Genomic DNA, 22865 nt, shown 5'->3' with positions numbered 1-22865 from the left:
AAGGTGGCAAAATGCAAAATCCTATATAAGCAGCACCATCAAAACACTGATTAGAGTCAAGCAAAATACAACATGAACCAATGGTGGATTAGTAGAGCGGTTAAAAACCTAGTTTCCCTCGGGGAGGTCTTGGGTCCGCACCCAATTGTTATATTCCACCCTATTAGAGACTCAGTTTTCTAAAAACCGCCGTGAATTAAAAGTCAGAATTGTCATCGATGATGCCTTGTATTGTAGTGGCAGTGACTAAGTGTGTGCATGTGTGTGTCTATGTTAAAGCCAAGGTGAGCCCCTTTCATTTTTCTTCTTCGTCTTCTTCACTTCTTCTTAGATTCAACCCCATCTCGATGTGGTGTTTTGTGTGATTTTATTTGAGTTTTGAATTTTGTCCATGGTGGCAGCAAAGGACAGGGAACCACTACTAGTGCATTTGGCTGCTATGAACATGTCGTTGGGGTCTCAAAGAAGACAACCAAATTGCCTCAGGGGGGAGGACTGTACACACCCCTTGGTTTGTAAACTATTGCATTTATGCATATTGAAATATTTTCAATTGCAAATGCCTCTTATAGTTAACCCTGTTAGTTTTAAATAGAAGAAGACATAAATTTCCCTATTAATTTTGTTATAAATGACAAAAAGAATAAAAATTACCCAAAAATCTGTTGTTGCAACCCACACATTCAAGATGCAATGGTTTTCCCTCCTCATTTTTCATTCTTTTTTATGTTCTTTCCTTTTCCATAAAGTCAAACGAGGCGAGTTTGAGGTTAATGAAGAGCAATAGGAGAACTAAAATAACATGGTAGATGTTGAATCATCACTTGATCCTATTATTTTTAATGGTAATGGTGCACCAATGTAATTTTCATTCGGCTGAAAGAAAGTCCATTGATCATGAGAGCTTAGCATTGGCCTCTTCATAGCATAGGCTATGTTTGGCATCATTTTTCATTTTTGATTTTTACATATTTTCAAAAAATCAATCCTAAAACTCTTTTTTTATCAAAATATAAAAATCATTTGGTAACTAACTAGTAAAATCGTTTTTTTCACAAAAAAGTACGTTTGGCACTACCAATTTATAATTTTTTTTTTATTTTAAAACTTGTATCGGAATATTATATATATATAAATCTTATCCTACCCTCAATTGTAAGTCATTCATTATAGTTCTTATAGGTTTAATCTCAATTAACACATAAAGTACCAAACTTATAGGTCCACCAATCAAATGTCATACCAAGTAAAAATAAAAATTATTTGATGCATAACCCAAATATATAAACTAATCATCAATCCTCATAGGCATCCTTGATTTGGTTCGCAATTTGTTTTTGATACGCTTCTCATTGTTGTTGTTGCGTCCTACCACATTTGCAATGTTCATAACTTTGACATCATCACTATCGGTGTTATTGTCTTCATCATCAAACTCTCCCATCTCTGCTTTTTCAAAAAGCTAATCTGCTGCCGTTTGCTTTCTAATAAAATTGTGTATCGTCACACATGCAATCACAATCAATGCTTGTGTTTTAAAACTATATGATGGCATCATCTTTAAGATGGAGAAACACTTCTTCATAACTCCAAATGATCTCTCAATAACTATTCTCAATGATGAATGTGTAAAATTAAATAGCTCTTCTACCCCTTGAGGTTGTCTGTGCTTAAAATCTTGTTGATAATAACAAACATTCTTGGAAGGAGCCATGTAACCCTTTCTCTCTTCTTCTTCTTCTCCGGCATAGTCGTCGGTCTTTTATCTCTCTCTCTTTCTTCTCTTCTTCTTCTCCGGAATATTTATGTGTCCTTAGTCAACAAGGTAATATTTTCCTACAAAATAACGATTAACAATTAGAGTTCAATGCCACATACTTTTACACAAAAAATAGTAACTCGGAATATTTACGTGTCCTACCGGTTTCCTACAAAATTACGATTAACAATTAGAGTTTAATGCAAATTTTTACACCTGGTAGCTCGTGGATGTAAAAGGAAATTGTTACCTGGTGGTGGATGAGGAATGTTGATGGCTTCTCATAATATTCGATTATCATACTCAATTCCTTCCGAGCTAACCCAAACCCAAGTGAAGCAAATGTCAAACGAACTTATAACATATATATTTTGGATGACTTCATTGTTTCTACAAAATTTATATGATACTTGCTTTGATACTAAAATTGATGCATTTATATGTATTGCATCTATTGTCCCAATACAATTGCCAAATAATAGATAATACTTTTTATTAAATATAATTTCAGGTGGTGTTTCTTCAAATGAGGGTGGTACTACCATCTCTTTTGCAAATGTTTGTAGTGTTTTCGATACAATATGAAATTGATGGCTCACTATTTCAAATAAATGCTGATACCATTCTTAGACAATATCATTTCTAACATTGTGAGCCAAGATGAAAATAGTCATTGACAATTGTTTATCAACCATGGTATTCTTTATATATCTTTTTTATTAAGTTTCTCTCCTTAATGCACATACCAACCTATTAAAATGCTCTCTTGACATCCGAAATAGTCTTCGAAATCTTTTTAGATGTTTATTAAAGCTAAGCAACCCAAATATCATAGAATAACCCGTCAATTGATGTGTGTGCATTGGTTGTTTTGAAATTCTTGATGTGACCATGTCATCATCACTGTTATCACAATCATCATCAATCAGTTTCTTTTATTTCAACTGATAATGAACACAACTCAAAATAATTTGACATCAACAAACTATCGTCATTCAAAAAAATCTCATCATTATTATCCATAGCAACTTATCATACATAATAATTCATATTAACAAAAAAGGAAGAAAAAAAGTTCCAAGATTATAAATGGATAAAAAATCAACAGTCCAACTTTAAGAGTATTAAATGATTATAATATGGTTCACATCGATCATATACTCTAACAAAAATAACAAGAAATTGTTTACCTATATCATATCATACTATTATTATAAAAGCATGAACTCAAATTGAGATGTCTACATTTAGTTTTCTACTAATATCCCTCTGAATTAAGATAATTAAAATTTTGTATTTCTTTGCATTAATTGTAAATTATGTTTATAATGGTAAATTAGCATGTATGAACTAAAATGACATTTATCATTAATTATGTATACAATCATAATGAGAAGGATTTTTTATATTTTTATGTAATTAATTATATATGAAATCATAATAAGAATGACTTTTCACTACTTCCTATGTAATAAATAATGTATGAAATCACTCAATTATGAAGAACCTATTTTGCTCAACATAATAATGTGCGTTTTCTATATAATAATAATATATGAAATCATCAAATTGCGAAGAGAACCTATTTTGTGGGAAGATGCATGCCATTAATGCCATAAATACTTTCTTTCCAATCTTCCCATAACCCCATACACACCTAATAAACAAAACAAGCATAAACCCACTTACGTTAATAATCAAAAAAGGACCGAAATTCGAAGAAGTTACTGATGATTAATGAAATACATATAATTTCCAAATACATAACTGTTCAGCTGGCCAAATAGAAGACCATAAGCCCAAAAACCGCATACATTATGAGTTTTAGCAGCTCCAGCACTAGCCGAATGGATAGCCGATTATGAGTTTTAAGGGTATCCGATCCGAAATTTTATTACCATTGTGCAACCGGATTGGATTCGGATAATGATTATCGGATCGGTATATCCGTAATTTTTTCCGGATGGTTTTCTTTAAATAGAGCGGACGGCCTCCATGGAGTTGGAAATTAGAAATTTAAAAAAATGTAAAAGTGCAATTATCAATCAATAATCGGATTTTTAGGCGGTTATTACGGACCGTAGTCGGATTCGCCGGATTCCGATCGCTCGGATTTGCTCGGCGGATACCGTCCGTCCGAGAGTTTCAATTGTTTCAAATTCTGCAAGATTTTGAGCAACTACAGCAACTCCATTGTGAGTTTCATTGTCAGAATTTCTGCACCCTTGAATCAACTTCACAGGGTCCATTCCCTCTCTTCCCCCCCGGAGGGTATGTTAAAATTCAGTTTACTATAATTCAATTAATTTTTCTATCAATTTCAAATTCTTCAAAATTGCTTCATTCCCTTGTTCTCCCTGCAACTCTTTGGCACCTAAGGGAACATTTGTGGGATCTAAAGTTTCATTAATCTTCCTGTTTATTGAGCGAGTCTTTTTGAAATTATATATGCAGACTATTTGAATTTGCTTGAAATGCTTATAATGTTCTCCGGGTTCTTTGTAAATCATTTCATTCAGAGTTTATATCATATTTCCACTATTGTCGATCCCTGTGGTTTGTAGACAAACCAGATTATTCATATATGAAGAGACTTTTCCATGACTTGTTCATCCGAGAAGGTAGATCTGAAGTGCTTTCATAACCAAGTTCATGGTTGGCAACCTTTTAAGAGTGCCTTGTATTGTTAAATCATTCACACTATAGTTGTAGTTTTTAAGTTTAATTCTCTATTACATTAGATTGTCTTAATAGTTTTCTTGGTGCAGGTTATCAGTTTGACTATGTGTTTGACTGGACTAAGTTGAAGTATCCTCAGATTGGTGCCAACCCTAGATTATGTGTGGGTGTTTTTGGAATTTTTTAATATGTCAGTTTTCCATTATTCTCCCCATATAATTGATGTTTATAAATATATTTTTTTCTGTGTACTTTCAGCATCCCAATGGGAAAACAGGCCCAAGTGTTGGACCATCTGCGGAAAGACCGAGAGGGACCACAAGTATGTTATGATACAACTAAGATTCGTCTACATAAGTTCTATATGGTTTATTGGTTTCATACGACTAAGATTTGTCAATTGTGCTTAGGAAGACCTTGCTTTATTCATGGATGAGTTTTGTAGGTGTTAGGCATTCTATTTTCAGCTTATGATGCAAGGGTTTTTTTTATTAAGTCCCATTTGGGGTCTCAATATATGCACTGGATTATGCATATGTATAAGATTGCATTAGTCCTATCTACTGTTAATTAGTCAAATTAAATCAGTTCAGAAAGTGTCCTCTTTAGATAGGTATTTTGTGTCATAGCATTAGTCAACAGTTTATGTTATTTTGGAGTCCCACCTGACCGAAATTCCCTTTTCTCCTCCAACTATATTCCTCTACCTGTCCCTGTTTAGCAACTCTTGGATAACCATTGCTGCCCACCCCTGTTTCTAACCCCACAAGTGTATACTTGTAAGACTAAGGGTCCATTATCACTTTGTCCTCAAGGTATACTTATTAACCCGACAAGTATACAACTGTATATTTGTATGATTGAATTGGAATACTGTTTCTCCCCCCTTTGTTTCACCTTTTCCTCAAGATGGAATGTAAAGGGAATTGTATGTTGAGATCATTGTAGTCTTCGCAAATGATCTCACATGACAGCAAATCTGTCCATTCAATGAAAACCTCCAAAGAACCATCAGCCAAAGAACCATCAGGTAACTAACAGAAGTCCACCAAGTATTCTTCAATGCAGACTCAACTTCCTTGATGGCTTTGATTTCAAAGAAATCAATTAAAAATAGGGTTGTGAGCAAGCATACAAGAATGACAACACCAAAATGATTAACAACTCAACACCAAAATCAAGAGCTGAAATCAACAAATAAAACAACAACTGTATAGAAAATTTGATGAAAATTCATAAACACAAATTTGCTACCAAAATTAATTCAAATCATGGGACAACACTGCAATCATTAGGAGGGAGAATAAAGTAAGTTAACAAAATCAAATCAAACCATGGGGTTGACTAATGAGGAGATCAACTGATAGTCAAATAAAAATATAATAATAACTCCAATTTACAAGTCACACAACAAATGTTTATAAAACAATACAGAAATCACAAACGTAGCATGACCACTTAGAAGTTGTGCTCGCTGAACAACAATATTGAATGCTTCAAGAGTTGTCAATCCCCTCATATCAGATGGCAACTGTACTCTCCGTTGATCTCCAACATTGGAAAGTGACAGATTAGGTTGATATCCTGTATAAATCACATCAGGACAATATTAGAAACAAACAACTAGTCATATTTAGATCTTTAATGGGTAATACATTTGAAAAGTTATTTCACCATTAAGTGATAATGCCTGCTATATGCCGTTCAAGAACTGACTAATGAATCAAGAATTGGATGAAAGATAAACACATTAAAACAATTAGAAGAACCCATTCAGCAAGTAAAAAAAACATCAAGGGAGAGTGGGATCTACCACACGTAGTGAAGGAAGAGTTAATGATCCTCCTGTCATAGGGAAATGTAAACATATTGAGCCACATATAGAAATAAGTGATTTGCAGATGTCGGCATAGGAGGGGCTTGATTTTCTACTTGGCTCCTAGCACCTATAGTATTTTTCTTCTTCTGACCACCTATATACAAAAGGAGGGGAATGAAGAGGGGTGGGTATAGGCACTGGATTCATGACTTTGGAATCCCTTTAATTCGTGAACATGGAAAGACTTCATTAGGAATTTTTTAATAAGAGAAATTAAAAAGACTCAAAACTTTAACTCATGAATAGAATTCATAAACACAAAAATTTGCTACCAAAATAAATCTTGAAAGTTATCTCAAAAAGAAAGGCGTCAACAACTAGATCCATTAAAAAACCCAAACTTGATGTCGTACAAGATCTAACCATTCATGTCCAACAAATTCAGCACCTTCACTTACAACACTGATCTTTCTGTCTACTCATATTAATCTTTTAACCCTTCATTATGGATCCAATTCCTACAACACCTTGAAAATTAGTCTGGAAACTTCATTGCCATGTTCCTGAATAACATAACTTCCATTAGAGGTTTTGCTGACGATGGCAAAGTGTTAAAATTAGCATAACAAAAAAAACAAAAACAAAAAACCACTTATTTATAAGGAAGTAAAATATAAATAAGGAGGGGGATGAAGAGAACCACTAGATTCATGACTTGGATTTCCTTCCGATCGTTTCGCAAAAAGAAAAGCTCAGAAAATACACACGTAAGGTGTCGAAATTAAGAAGAAAAAAGAAAGAAGGAAAAATCCAAGTCAATCTGAACCTGCTAAAAACAAAAGCAAACACAATGAAACACATTTAAGATAAATTTGTTGGCAAACTACATTTAGATTAAAAAAAACACAAACACAATGAAACACAATTAAGATAAATTTGTTGGCAAACTACATTTAGATGTTACAGATATTCAAATTGAGTCTCTGAAAACTACAACATCACAAAAATTCGTACAGAAAAATACACAAACAACAGAGATTTAAAAAAAAAAAAAAAAAACTAATCAACCAACCAAACATAACTGAAAACAAATAACTATTTAAACCATCACTCATCAAAAGCCCATACTTATTCCAAATAATTGTTGCACTCAATAGAACTAATAAAAAAGTCAAAACTAAATATGAAATACAAAAACACAATGAAATGAAATTCAAAACTTGACATGTAGATTGTAGCAACAAATACCATAACATATACATGGATCTACCAAAGATTACAAAAATAAGCAAAAAGAAGAAAAAAAATAAACCAAACCATATCAATACTCTATACGGAAAAAGCCTAGACGCCATGCCAAAAAATACTTTAAAATCAACAAGCCACATTTAATCAGTCTTTCAAATCGTAATGCAAAAAAATAAAAAGACAAGAACCTTTCTGGCATCAGTTGTAGGAACACTTTCAACAAATTTGGGTCCAGAAGAGAGAACTTGGTATTCAAGAAAATTGAGAATAACATTTAACTGAGTAAACTATGCAAAAAAAAAAAAAAAAAAAAAAAAAGACAGAAAAACAAAGAAACTAAAATAGGGTAACATTGCATTATAATTTGCCTACAAATAGGAATTATTTCTTCCTCAAAATCCCTTGTCCATAAGCACCATTCCAATTGTACTGCTATTATAGGTTGGACAGCATGGACTCTCCTAATTGTGGAAGCAGATGCCTCAAAAAGACCAATGTACTTAATTTTTCTTTCTTTCACCAGTTTCTTGAGCTCCCCCATCTGACATACATAGAGCACAAAAAGGAATAATTAAATGTACACTAAATAGTTACAGCAGGCTTATCCTTCAATAAGCTTTGATGAAATCCTGAAAGGTGATGATATTGTTGTTATGAAGATTAATTTTCACCAAACAAAATGTTTTTAAAACCCGACTATATCCTAATTGCATTCGAATCACGGTTTACAGAAGTTTAGCCATTGCCATATAAGCCATGGGTATTGTTCATAAATTTAATTTCAACCCTTCAAAATGACTGATTGTGACCTCCACATTGGTCACAAGTATACGACAAATAAATACTTCTCTAGAAACTCAAGGAAGGGGCAAAAAACACATCGTGATTTCAATGGAACTCTGGTATCAATCCGGTGGTGATAATAGAGATCGATGCAATCAACCTGAACCCTCTTCAAGCTGGCTTCATAGGCAACTCTCACATATGTTGGATCTCATCTGATTTCCCGTTTCCCCTCTAAAATGATGCTACCAAATTTAGTGGCCAATTCCACCTTCTCTCTTGTTCCCTTAAGACACATCCAAGATGAAACAGAAAAAAACTCAAAAATTGAAATCAACAAAGATCGAAGAACACCAGCTCACACTGTTAAACGACGACCTCAACACTATTTTGAAATTTTTGGTAGAACTGAAAACATATTTGCATGATGATACCATATGCAATTTTTACCCAAAAATAAGATTAAAATCACACACAACGGAAATAAACCTACTTTCACCAACATGAAATAAAACAACTATACTTGCGAAACCCAAATCCATGATGTGGTATCAGAGTCAGTTGCAGCGGTATTGATCGATCGCCGACTAGATCCCAGTAATTCCAGGCTCCCCCAAACCCAGATCTAATGTTTGTCGTTTTCTATTCAGAACTAAATGGTAGACAGAGAGACAACAGTAGCAGCCAAGGAAAGATATCTCGACGAGATTCGCTGGGTGGAGAACCGCATAAATCTCGGCGAGATTTTTCCGATGCTGTAGCCGGCGATATCGCTGGCTGCTGCTACTCTTTCTCTCTTTCTTTCTTTCTTTCTTTTTCTTCTCCTTCAACAATTCGGTCGCCTGCTGCTACTCTTTCTCCCTTTCTATCTTTCTTCTTCTTCTTCTCCTTAAACGATCCGGTCGCCGTTGCTCCAATCGCCGCTGCTTCTTCTCTCTTCTGTTTCTGAATAGAAAACAGCAAACAATTTTCCGGTGAAAATCTGAAATCTTGATATCGATGGCCATTTTATTTGCTTATGGGCGAATTTCGACGATATTTCGCTGAAATTCGCCAAAAAATAGTTCCTTGGCAGCAGCACGTTATGGGGTCGGTGGAAGAGCAAGTGGAACGAAACCCAAATCCATGGGTCGGTGGAAGAGCAAGTGGAGCGAAACCCAGATCCATGATATGGTATCAGAGTCAGTTGCAGCGGTATCGATCGATCGCCGACTAGATCCCAGTAATTCCAGGCTTCCCCAAACCCAGATCTATTGTTTGCCGTTTTCTATTCAGAACTAAACGATAGACAGAGAGACAGCAGCAGCAGCCAAGGAACGATATCTCGACGGGATTCGCTGGGTGGCGAACCGGCGAAATCTCAGCGAGATTGTGCCGATGCCGTAGCCGGCGATATCGCTGGCTGCTGCTACTCTTTCTCTCTTTCTTTCTTTCTTTTTCTTCTCCTTCAACGATTCGGTCGCCTGCTGCTACTCTTTCTCCCTTTCTTTCTTTCTTTCTTCTTCTTCTCCTTCAACGATCCGGTCACCGTTGCTCCAGTCGCCGCTGCTTCTTCTCTCTTCTGTTTATTTTTCTTTCTCTCTTTCTTTCTTCTTCTTCTTCTCCTTCAACGATCTGAAGTCTCCTTGTCTACAGTCTGTTGTCTCTCTGTCTACCGTTTAGTTATGAATAGAATCTGAATAGAAAACGGCAAACAATTTTCCGGTGAAAATTTGAAATCTTAATATCGATGGCCATTTTATTTCGCCTATGGGCGAATTTCGACAATATTTCGCTGAAATTCGCCAAAAAATAGTTCCTTGGCAGCTAGGGGTGCAAGTTTGGCCCTGGCGGCCCTGACCCGCCCTAAGCCCGCCCTGAGCCCGAATAGGGCTTGGGCTAAAGATTTTGGCCCTAAGGGCGGGTTAGGGCCAAAATATTCTGGCCCTGAACTAGGGCCAAGGGTGGGCCTGGGATTACTCTCTGGCCCGTCCCTGATTTTTGGCCCTGACCCAGGCCCTGATCTTGGCCCTGATTTTGGCCCTCATCCTGGCCCTGATTTTGGCCCTAATCTTGGCCCTGATCATGGCCCTGATATTAGCCATGATCTTGACCCTGATCTTGGCCCTGATTTGAGTCTAAAGACTCTAGACCCTCCACCCACATGGAGAGGGACCCTCCACCCACATGGAGAGGAATTAATTGTAATACATTTGGGTGGATACTTTACACGTGTCAAATTTTAGAAACATGATCATGTTTTGTAGAAAATTAATAAAAATAAATTATAACCTCATTACCAATGTAATAAGCATCTATTTGATTTTGGCCTTGATCCGGACTCTAATTTTGGCTCTAATCTTAATATTAATTTGACAATAATCATGTACTACAGTACTAGATTTTTACCCTGATCTTCATACTAACATTGATATGAGTCTTGATTTTGACATTTAGTCACTTTGATCATATTAGACTATAAATTCACTTTTTATATTATTTTTAAGGTAATTTTTATTTTTCCAACAAAGTCATTTTTAGTTCAATAAAATATTGATTTTGTTTTTGGACTAAGGCGAGATAATATATTATAAATAATAAAAACTATTACATAAAGAATTAATATCTAACAAATCTATACCCTAACTTCTCATCATGAATATCTAACAAATCTACTGTGATATTTCAAAAAAAATTATTAAAAACATATAGCTATGTTTGTAACTAAAACATCATTTTCTTTAACTATGAAAAAATACATTTTTTTTTTTTTGTTGAATACTAAATTATCGTCTATTTACTTGTTAACAAGGTTTTGAATATGGATTTTTTTGTATTGAATAAAGATATCAATTTATTGAACAGTTGTGAATGAAAACATATCTACCTACGGCTTAAGTTCTTGACTTTGAAGATAAAATTTTCATTTATCAAATTCCTTTTGAATTCTGAATATCTGATGTTTCTAAGTTTACAAAAAAAGTTTGTGTGACATTCTCTATAATTGACTTGACTTTCAAATATGCATAAATTTAATTACAATTCTTCTCTCTACTTATTTTATTTAATGAATAATTTTAACTCTTTGCTGCTGGAGAAAAACCAAAGGAAAAAACAGAATAAGAGAGAGAGAGAGAGAGAGAGAGAGAGAGAGAGAGAGAGAGAGAGAGAGAGAGAGAAACTTGGGGAAAAATAAATTGGAAATTTGGAATGAAGTTTGACCATCTTAGAAGTTAGAAATTAATTGAAAATTGAGATAAATCTTTTTCTTTTTCCCTTCGAGCTTACATATAATAACCATAATTTTCATCGAATAGCAAATTAAAAAACCCTAGAAATTTGGATTTCTCTATTTCTCTAAAATCTAAATGGGTATAAATAGTTAAATACATATTGAATATAAGTTTTGGATTATTTGTTGACATCTTTACTATTTTATTTTCCGGAACTGAGTTTGGAATTTAAGAATTTAATTACTTTAATATGTATTTTAATTACTACCTGTCTTACATTTGATATTTACGACCAAAGATATAACCAATTAAAGCTAGGGACAAAGCCAATTAAGGCCTGGGCCAATCAGGGCCAGGGACAGGGCCAATCAGGGCCAATCAGGGTCAGGGCCAATCAAGGCCAATCAGGGCCAGGGACAGGGCCAATCAGGGCCAATTAGGGCCAATCAGGGCCAATTAGGGCCAGGGACAGGGCCAATCAGGGCCAACCCATCCCGACCAGGCCCAATTAGGGCTAATTAGGGCGGGAATGGGCTTGGCTTGGCCCTATAGGGCTTAGGGCCAGGGACAATAATCATTGGCCCTGAACTAGGGCCAGGGCGGGAATGGACTCAAATTATACCATATAGGGCTGGGCTTGGGATTGCAAAAGCCCGGCCCAGCCCGGCCCAGTTGTGCAGCCCTATTGGCAGCAGCACGTTATGGGGTCGGTGGAAGAGCAAGTGGAGCAAAACCCAGATCCATGATGTGGTATCAGAGTCAGTTGCAGCTGTTGGTGCTATTTCTGCCAATCGCCTTGAACCGTAGTTTTCTGCACCGAACTCCTCAGATCTGATTCGATCTGGTTTGCTCTTCGATCGATCAACCTCTCACTCCTGAAAGAAACAAAATACCAATAAGAAATGGAGCCGATCGTCTTGATCGGCGTCTCGTCTCCGACGATCTAGTCAGTATGGTGAAGATGGTGTTTCAGAGCTCTCTAGAGCTTCTAAAATGCTAGTAATGGAGTTTAATCAGAGTGAGCTTAGAGTTTGGTTGATTCTCGAGACTTACCTTGTTACGAATCTTCCCTCGCTTTTATACCAGCTTTCCCGCTTATAACACTTTTTCAATCATAGCCGTCGGATCATCGCTCCTCTTTGGACGTCGCTGATCATCCTTCCTTTATCTCTCAATCGAACCCGACTAAGATTGGTTCGACCAGTATGAACCGGCAGTGGATATTTTAGTCATAACAGCAGCGGTATCAATCGATCGCCGACTAGATCCCAGTAGTTCCAGGCTCCCCCAAACCCAGATCTACTATTTGCCGTTTTCTATTCAGAACTAAACGGTAGACAGAGAGACAACAGCAGCAACCAAGGAACGATATCTCGCCGGGATTCGCTGGGTGGCGAACCGCATAAATCTCGGCGAGATTTTGCTGATGCCATAGCCGGCGATATCGCTGGCTGCTGCTACTCTTTCTCTCTTTCTCTCTTTCTCTCTTTCTTTCTTTCTTTATTTTTCCTCTCCTTCAACGATTCGGTCGCCTGCTGCTACTCTTTCTCCCTTTCTTTCTTTCTTCTTCTTCTTCTCCTTAAACGATCCGGTCGCCGTTGCTCCAGTCACTGCTGCTTCTTCTCTCTTCTGTTTCTTTTTCTTTCTCTCTTTCTTTCTTCTTCTTCTTCTCCTTCAACGATCCGAAGTCTCCTTGTCTACAGTCTGCTGTCTCTCTGTCTATCGTTTAGTTCTGAATAGAATCTGAATAGAAAACGGCAAACAGTATATCTGAATAGAAAACGGCAAACAATTTTCCGGTGAAAATTTGAAATCTTGATATCGATGGCCATTTTATTTTTCCTATGGGCGAATTTCGACGATATTTCGCTGAAATTTGCCAAAAAATAGTTCCTTGGCAGCAGCACGTTATGGGGTCGGTGGAAGAGCAAGTGGAGCGAAACCCAGATCCATGATGTGGTATCAGAGTCAGTTGCAGCGGTATCAATCGATCGCCGACTAGATCCCAGTAATTCCAGGCTCCCCCAAACCCAGATCTACTATTTGCCGTTTTCTATTCAGAACTAAACGGTAGACAGAGAGACAGCAGCAGCAGCCAAGGAACGATATCTCGCTGGGATTCGTTGGGTGGCGAACCGGCGAAATCTCGGCGAGATTTTGCCGATGCCGTAGCCGGCGATATCGCTAACTGCTGCTACTCTTTCTCTCTTTCTTTCTTTCTTTTTCTTCTCCTTCAACGATTCGGTCGCCTACTGCTACTCTTTCTCCCTTTCTTTCTTTCTTCTTCTCCTTCAACGATCCGGTCGCCGTTGCTCCAGTCGCCGCTGCTTCTTCTCTCTTATGTTTTTTTCTTTCTCTCTTTCTTTCTTTCTTCTTCTTCTCCTTCAACGATCCGAAATCTCCTTGTCTACAGTCTACTGTCTCCTTCACGATCGTATAAAAAAAAAGTTTTGAATTTTTGTCCAGCGAAGTTTTAAGGTTTCACGCCAGAAAATCGTAGTTTCGACGGAAAATCGATAATTTTCCGGTGAAAATTTGAAATCTTGATATCGATGGCCATTTTATTTCTCCTATGGGCGATATTTCCCCGAAATTCGCCAAAAAATAGTCCCTTGGCAGCAGCACGTTATTGGGTCGGTGGAAGAGCAAGTGGAGACAAGGCCTCCAACAATGGAACAGCAGGAGGAGGAGGAGAAAGCTTGTCTGTTTGCAATGCAGTTGGGCCGCTTCTCGGTGCTGCTCATGCTCCTCAAATCTCCCATTGAACTCCATATACTCCAGATCATCGCCAAAGCAGGTGGTGGGCATCAAATATGCTACTGACATTGCTTCCACTTGCTCACTCACAACCCAAGTGCTCCAGTGATGATCGACCGGATCCTACGTACCTTAGCCAGCTACTCCATCCTCACCTACTCCCAATCCAACCCTCGACAACGACGGAGGAAGCCGTGTGGAGCGCCTCGATGGTCTCGCCCCCGTCTCTAGGTTTATCGTGAAGACCAAAAACGATGATGGTTCATTCACAGTTGAAGCAATTGTATATTATACTTGTGATTTCAATGTTACTTTTTCTGCCCACCACCCAACCTTAGGAAATCTTACCCCAAAAAAAACCTTAGGAAAGAGAAAAAGGGTCAATACCATTTAATCTTGGGGAGTGCTTTGCTCCTGAAGGTCCACCATAGATGTAACGAACAATTTATTGTATGTGTGCTTTCTTTCTTTTGCCTTTTTATGCCATTGTCATTACATCCACTTTGAACCTGAGCTAAAAAAGACTATGGTATGGCTTTCATTGACAAGATGATTGAATATTCATATGCCAAAGCTCCAATACACAAGGAACTCTCTGCAAGTGAGAATTTGACCATCCCCTCTAAATTTTATTTATGTTTCTTCAATTACATTTTCTAAATGGTTTGTTAAATAAATTTCGGGCAGATGAAGTTGGGAACGTTGCTACCTTCCTTATATCACCACTCTTATCAGCCATCACTGGCGAAGTTTTGTACGTCGACAACGGTTTCAATGCAACGGAAGTAGGGATTGATAGTCCAAGATTTGGTGATTTAGGAAAAAAAAAAAAAACATAAAAGCAATTTAACAACCATAATGAAAAGGTTTACCAAAATTACCAGTCCCAAAGTAAAACTCCACGTACATACTTACTAGTATAAACTAAATATCAATATCAAATAGATGATTCAGAATCTTCTCTTAATCTCCTCTCAATTGCTCTAGACAGCCATGGCAAGCGAGAAGGTTCATGCATCCAAATAAAACATTGCTTTTGTTGGGTCCTCAAACACCTCCATTGTTATAACCTCCATTGCTATAACATGGTCAATAATGCCAGGCTCAATCCCATCCAAATAGTTCAAAATCTTATAAGACATCTCAATCGAGTTGGACTCTCTTCCTTGCATAAATTTTTTTTTCCATCTCTAAAAGAGTTGCCATGTCTACCTGCTTTTCTGTTCTATGGAAATCATTCTACCAATGACTTCTTTCATATCATGATCATCACCACATTTTGATCTTTTAGATGACCCCATCATACTCTTTTTCTTTTTCTTCTTCTTTATATTAGTCACCTCAATTGGCTCATCATCATTGGAGTCATTGAGCTCCAAGTTTAAAGCACTATTGGATGCAGATGCCTCTTTTGGTGTTGTTGGTGACTATTCGCCAATGTTACACATTGTACCATTCACGTCAGCAGTAACACCAGGAAACAATTCACATAATTCTACTTCATTTTGCAAGGGGATATTGTTTTTGCATACTTTGTTTTGACAACAAAAATATTAGGATTTTAAACAAAAGCTGGTGTCTAATAAATAATAAATGATATTAACATAAGCATACAATGAAAAATGAATAAAACATCTTCATATCACACATACTCAAAATCAGGTGATAAATGACAAGGTAAAACCATCTTCCATTTACTGTTAAAACTCATTTTTAATCTTACCAAAAAAAAAAAAAAACTCATTTTTAATTTGGTTGATTGGTCGAATTTATATAGCTCAAATCAGTTTATAGAAAATGAAGACAAAAGGGAAAGTCTTAAAACTCAGATATGGTGTTATATAATACAAAGTTAGCTTACCATCTAGAGACGAGGCCAATAGGAGAACATCCAGTGAACCTGAGGTCCCATTTAAAGTCTGGAAGACAATTTGGGCTGCCAACATCTCTCCAAGAAAAAGGAGTTACCTATGGAAGGCTTGCAATGAATGTTGCTTTCAACATTCTAACATTGAGTACCAGATTTTTTATTTTTATTCTTATTATTATTATTTTTTTTTTCAAGTTGAATTTTTGGTAAGACTGTAAAATTTGGGCTTTGCAAGGTTTATGCTTGAGAAACATGAAGGGATTAATGCAGTTTTAAGCACCCAAAACACTCCAAGATTAGAAGCTGCACTACAAAAAAACCCATTTTTGGCGACGGTTTACAAGCGTAAACAAAAATAACAAATCATCGCAAAAAATAAAGCATCACGCTTACCTACAGTCGCCATGTCCGTTGTCTATACTAGCATTGCTGAAAATAGGCAACAGTTTTTGAACATCAACTAGGAAAATATTTTCAGTTACAGTTAGTAACCGTGCGTAGGTAATTAACATTTTTAGCGACGAATATTTCATAAGCATCACGAAAAATTGGGTTTTTGGCAACAGTTTAAAACCATCGCAAAAAAACTATATTTGCCTACAGTTACGTAAACAACGATAGGCATAAATACTTAATTTTAGCAATGGTAGATATAAAACCATTGCCCAAAAAAATCATCATCCTAAACCAAAAGAAACATACACCTAGAGTGACAATAGTAACATTTAAAATTATCAAAATCCTAATATGTATGCCTTCTTTTCATGTACCAAAATAAAAATAAAGAAAAATATTGTACAACAATAAAAAAAAAATAAAAACATCCAAGGAAAAATGGCCTGTTCTTATCATCGTTTGACCAATGATCCCAACTATATCCAATGTCTCACTCTACATATTACCAGCAACCACCAAATCTGGTCCAAAAAACTACAAAAACAACCATATTATCAAATAACAGTATTAAATTTTGCTATAAAAATATTCATATTTTTTTTTATCTCCATTAAATCCTGTGCAGACTTGCAATATATTACATTATACAGGACGAACTTGCCTAAAATAAACAAATTCCAGCAGTGGGGATTAATATTTTATTTTCAATGGTATTAATAATGTTCCTTCAAGGCCCAAAAAGGTTTTGACACTATTTACAGAGTTTTGACTTCTTTTTGGTCCTTTTAGAAGAACAGAGGGGGTTGATTTGACCTGATCCAACTGCTTCATGCCAACCCAAGTTCTACATCACCAATCCTGATTTGTGATTAAAGAAGCATCGCCAGTATGAAAGAGAATCTAAATTATGCTGATTCATACCCGCCTCTCAATGTCAACCTTGGATTCACATAGACTACTCTGGTTGTGGTGCTCTGTTTTAAGAAAGTTCTAGTGATCTCTCAATGTCAACTTTCAATGCAATAAATGATGCCTTCAGGACATCCCAGCTGCATATCTAACTATTTGAGAAAACGTTAATTCAGATAACATAACGCTAAACTCACGCCCAAAAAAGATTGATGAAGAAATTGGTTAAATTCATGTAAGAGCATAAACTGATTCCATAATTTTTCCATTCTTTTCAGGAACAAATAACCATTTTTGGGGGGGGCTGAGAACAAGTCTCTTCCATGGTAGATAAAAGATTCCCTGGCTTTTTCATCCATATCACAAGCAACACTTCTACAGAACCAACAAATGATACTGGGTTTAGCAGATTCAAACAGTTGTAATAAATCAATCTTCTCGTTTCCATGCAACATCTCTCCCTTTTGTGTAGATGATAGGCTTTAAAGAGTAGGGTAGGGACTGAGTAAACAACAGGATCTCCAAATTATAAGATATTATATCAATCCCCAACAACAAAAAGTAGTAATCTAGCAACAGAGAAGTATGAAGTTTACCCTACCACTTGAATATCAAAATCCTTGCACCTTCAATATCATTGAGACAAGAACACAAACAATGCCACAACTCAACAGATAGCAAACAGTTTTAAAGATAACGACATAGACTGACAAATAACTTAACCACCAAAACAGAAACCAGACTTCCCAGATGTGATCGGTACATCGGCAGAGGTATTATGGGTATAAAACAGTCAAAAGTCTCAGGAAAAATTTGGAGTTGGATGTTGGGATATCAACGAGTCATGGAATAAAGAAGCACGAATTCAGGAATACTAACTTAACTGACATTAGATCTGCTTTCCCCAACTTCAATCTATATTGATTTGTTCCTGCCCATATTGAGTAGAAAGCAGTAGATGCCTTCCAGGCTTAAATTTCATTTCAAGATCCTCAATCATGCTCAACAGTAGATGCCTTCCCTGTGTTAGCTGAAAGTAGTGAGACTTTCATCCCATCAAGAAAAGAGATGCATCAATCATAAAGAAAGAGTAAAGATGTGTGTGGGTCTTTTCTAGCTAGGGTTCTTCATCAATTGTAAATGGAAGTATAAGTACGAACCACCAACAGGGGAATACATGGGGCTACTTTGTCCCCTACGTTTAGCAAACATTGCAGTCAGTAGCAAAGGAAACATTAATAAGGCTCCCAGCAGCAATGAAGGACCCTAAGTAATATCTCAGGTATGCAACAATTAGCAGAAAATCAATAAGGCATTAAAAGATGGGGGAAGAAGATAAAAGATTTGAAGGGTGGATTGAGCGTCTCACTCACTACTAGGTATCTCACCTCATGGAATTCTCTCCTACTGTACTGTCTCTCAAAGCACTCATGGTTGTAACACAATTTTCCCCCCTTTTACCCATCCAAACCACTCAAGGATGAAGAACAGCCCTCCTTTCTTTTATAACTTCAAAGATCACCTATGCCGTAGGGACTTAGAGGACACATTACAGTCAAACAAAATTACAATTTCGTAATCCAAGATTATTCACATGAATCAAATTCTAGGGTTAGGGTTTTCTGGAGAGATTCCATAGAAACAAGGATTCGTGCAGAAATTTCTAGCAAATAAAACAATATAATTTTAGGGGAATCTTTGAGTATCTAAGAAAGCCTTGAGAAGTTCTTAGGAATAAAATGGGTTGTTCTGATCTAGATGTGAATTAGAGGGAAAGATAAGGAAACAAATTGGGATCCCAAGGGTTGTCAAGGTCATAACAAGAAGGCTTGAATTTGAGGAGAGAGAGATACATAAATCAATTGCATTTCTTCTTTTCTTTGCCTGTCAGCCTAACATAGCCTAAAACCCCCGCGGATCAGAACCACCCCAAAGTTGGGTCTAGTTCTTTCCTCACCCTAAGGAAAACTCAATCCAAACCTCAGCTTCGTCTGCGCATCCTATACCCTAGATTTCCCTTCTTCCTACTATCATAAAACCTAGTTCCCTAACCCAACCTGCCACTGATTCTAACTCTGTTGTAAACTCATTAAACTTGACACCTTCACAAATAGGTTCCTCTAAATCAACCTAACCTTAGTCGACCATCAAAGTATAGGTCCTACAGAACCTTAAGCCTAATTTAACCTAAAACCTCTAAAAATGATCTTGCCGAACTTACCTGTTTATAGAAGATTCTGGCTACTGCCTTCCATTTTGTCCCATACCAATCAGAACATCTAATCCTATCTGAGGCAGATAAACCCAAGGGCACTTCCCAGAGGAGCTCATAATATCACAGTGCTGACAAATGCATGCATTTTTTCCCCTCTAACCATGGTGGCATTTTTCTGTCAGGTTTGTCATAGTTCTCTTAAGCTCTGTGGTTTCATTCAGTCAAATGGACTAGAATGGAAAACTATAGCCTATTAGCCTATGCTCACCTCAACTTAAAACTAATATAAACGCAACAAGGGGTTAGAAATTTGATCGATCTTAATGACTGAAATGAGGAATGAGAGAATCAAAAAACCATATAAAAAAAATAAAGGTATTTCTCCATTCAAATCACTAAATTACCAAACTAAAAACAAGAATATCTCAACAAATATACCTGAAGTTTGGCTGCTTTTGCTTTCTATAACGCCTTCAGCATCTTCATCTCTTTCTCTTTAGTCTGTGATGTTAACATTAAATGGTCACTCAACAGGAACAAAAAAGGTACATAAAGTTCATCGTAGGAACAAAACTATCATCCATCATAGAATCCATGAAACCCAGAAAAAAAATGTTCATCACAAATAGAAGATATTAAAAATGACAAGTATGATTCAAGAAATCCATCAAGAAATTATGATGAAGAAATTGTTTTATAGTGTTTATGGTTTAAATCGATCATATACCTATGGCTCAATAGAATTTGGAGGTTGTGTAGTCTGTGTAGATTGTATTGACCTGAAATATTGTCCCATGATTCGTAGCTCAGACTCAAATCTATCTATTTTTTCATCTTGCCTTGCTATTTTTTCACCTTGCTTTGCTACTTTGTGCTTCCATTGAGACATCTCCTCTCTTTGTTTCAACAAAATATCTTTCAATTTATCATTTTTTGACCTTAAGTCTTCAAATTGAGATGCATTACGTTCCTCATGCATAGCCTCTTTGCCCCACAATTTTTTAGCAGTTACTCTAGCACCCCACAAGCGTGCTTTCCATCGAGCATAAGATTTAGCAACTTCTTTAGCAGCAGTTTCAAAGATTTCTTCCAGCACCTCAATGCTTTGTTGGTTCTCTTCACTTTGCTGACTCAATTCATCTTGAACTTTATCCTGCATGTTACATAAAACAATAACAATGAGAGTGATGGGAGTTTAAGAGAAAGATTTTATCACCACTATTAGATACATAAGTTAGAATGCAAACCATAAGCTTCTCTGATGTGGGATCAATATATCTTCTAGTCTTCTTTGACTTATGTGTGATGTCAAACATGTCTGCGAGTAGGAGAAAAACGTTTTGGATACAACTCTTTGTTTGCATCTTTAGTCAATCGATCAAATTTATCTACCTCGACACTTCCATCCTCTATATTGTCACCTATGTTGCTATCATCTACTTCTTTCAGTTGCATTTCTTCCACGCATCCCATTTAACATGACATGTGTAACATCATGTGTTTCACTCTCATCATGTAACACTGTGTTAAGTTGACTAATTGTATGTGAAGAAACAGATTCCCCATGAAAACTCCTTTTTGTATAATTCCATAACATTCCATCAACCACCATATGTTCAAATACTACATCTCTAGTCATCCATCGTTGGTTTACACATTTTACACATGGGCATAGGATTCGATCTCCCACAACAATTAATGAAAATGCATGCTCTATAAATTTCTTGACTTCATCTCTGTACTGTGAAGACAAACGAAAATTTGGATCTTTCGACTTTCCAATCCATTGCCTAGGCATAGTTTCCCCACGCTCTATAACTTTGTTGAAAAAGAGTGAAAAATGTAAGAAAATCTGTTGAAATAAGATTAAGAAATTAGATAGGCATGATTTAGTAGCAGTTCAAAAAAAAACACCAAGAACCAACAGTTCATTGGAAACAACACTAACCCAACAAACAGCCCAGCCTAAAGCCCCCAAGCCACAATAGCACAAACAAAAATAAGACATATGAAGAAGAAAAATATGGAGGTATAATACAAGCTAATAAGGAATATTCTAAATCTGAAACATAACAACATAATATTATATGTTTTGCTACAGTACAAAAAATGTACTTTTCCCAATACTATCTAAATGGACCTTATGCTATGGCTTTTGGTTTCAGCTCCCAAATTAAAATTAAAAACTAAAAAGTTATATCAACTTTAGTTTAGTACTTGTAAATTAATTAGTCTTGTAAAGTTATATCTCTTGATAAGTGTGGAAATGCAACTCCTCAGTGTACATCTCTTTCTTCTTCCAATAAGTCTGAAATGATCCATGAAGGAGCAGCTACAGTTGGTGAAGACTTGAAACCGGATGCAAGTTTGGCTCACTAGTTGAAGCCATCATCTCCACAAAATGAGGGGAAAGAAAATAGTGTTGTTTGCTCTATATCTAGTGAAAAGCCTCCCAAACTATCTGGTCAGTACAGCAGGTCTATTCGAGGGATGGTTGCTGCACACTGGAATAATGAGGGGCTATCTCATGATACACCTAAGTGGCAGGATGGTAACGGAATCCCAAATTCAACTAGGAAATACAAGGAGGTAATTCTCATAATCTTTTCCATACATATTATTTTCTGCTTACATTTTGTTACTCTTCTTAGGATTCAAAGAGTCAACTTTCATGCCACCCCATTTGAGGAGAGGTTAGAGAAAGCATTGTCAGAAGAGAATAATGTCTGCCAAAGGTAAGTCATATTTGTTCCCTTAGGAACTTCACTTTGATTCTGCATTGCAGGTTATGTGACCCCAGTTTCCAAATGAAAATTGCACGAGAGTTCTAATGTTTTGTGCTTTCTAATCTTGATTATTTTGACACTGAATCTCAACTAGATGAACTCACGTAAATTTCATTCTTATGATGGGAAGCTTATCAGTGGGAGTCCTATCATTTTTTAGGAGAATGAAGAGACCAACACTGCTGTATAGCCTGTATCTCAATTACCACTTTGGCTAAACCTGAATCAGTGCTTTCATTCTGAAGCAATTGCAACATTGAAGTTGCTGTCAATAGGAACCAGGTGATTGTTCTCTCCTGCATTCTATGTGATACCATGGCAGCCAGGCATGTCTCATCATCTTAAATTCGATCTTTAGCTTCTACCTTGTGGCCAGCTGATGTAGAGGGTTGGCACTGATATTCGGTCTATAGAGGCATAAGTTGTCTTGTT

General features: G+C 36.5%; 1 long non-coding RNA gene and 1 pseudogene across 1 annotated transcript; both read right to left on the bottom strand.

The window, feature by feature from the left end:
• Nucleotides 1-1295: 1295 nt before the first annotated feature.
• On the bottom strand, nucleotides 1296-2652 carry LOC149002792 (uncharacterized; annotated as a pseudogene).
• Nucleotides 2653-17177: 14525 nt separating this feature from the next.
• LOC149002791 (uncharacterized) lies at nucleotides 17178-21960 on the bottom strand. Its single transcript, XR_016170247.1, has 3 exons — nucleotides 20895-21960; nucleotides 20375-20800; nucleotides 17178-20148 (listed from the first exon to the last, which is right to left on the bottom strand). It is a non-coding gene; the product is annotated as an uncharacterized LOC149002791 (long non-coding RNA).
• Between the last annotated feature and the right edge of the window lie 905 nt (nucleotides 21961-22865).

This window comes from Hakea prostrata, chromosome 10, assembly GCF_041222555.1.
Source record: "Hakea prostrata isolate BN-2017 chromosome 10, UWA_Hpros_2, whole genome shotgun sequence".
Classification (NCBI taxonomy): Eukaryota; Viridiplantae; Streptophyta; class Magnoliopsida; order Proteales; family Proteaceae; genus Hakea; species Hakea prostrata.
This window is presented reverse-complemented; position numbering and strand designations above follow the sequence as displayed.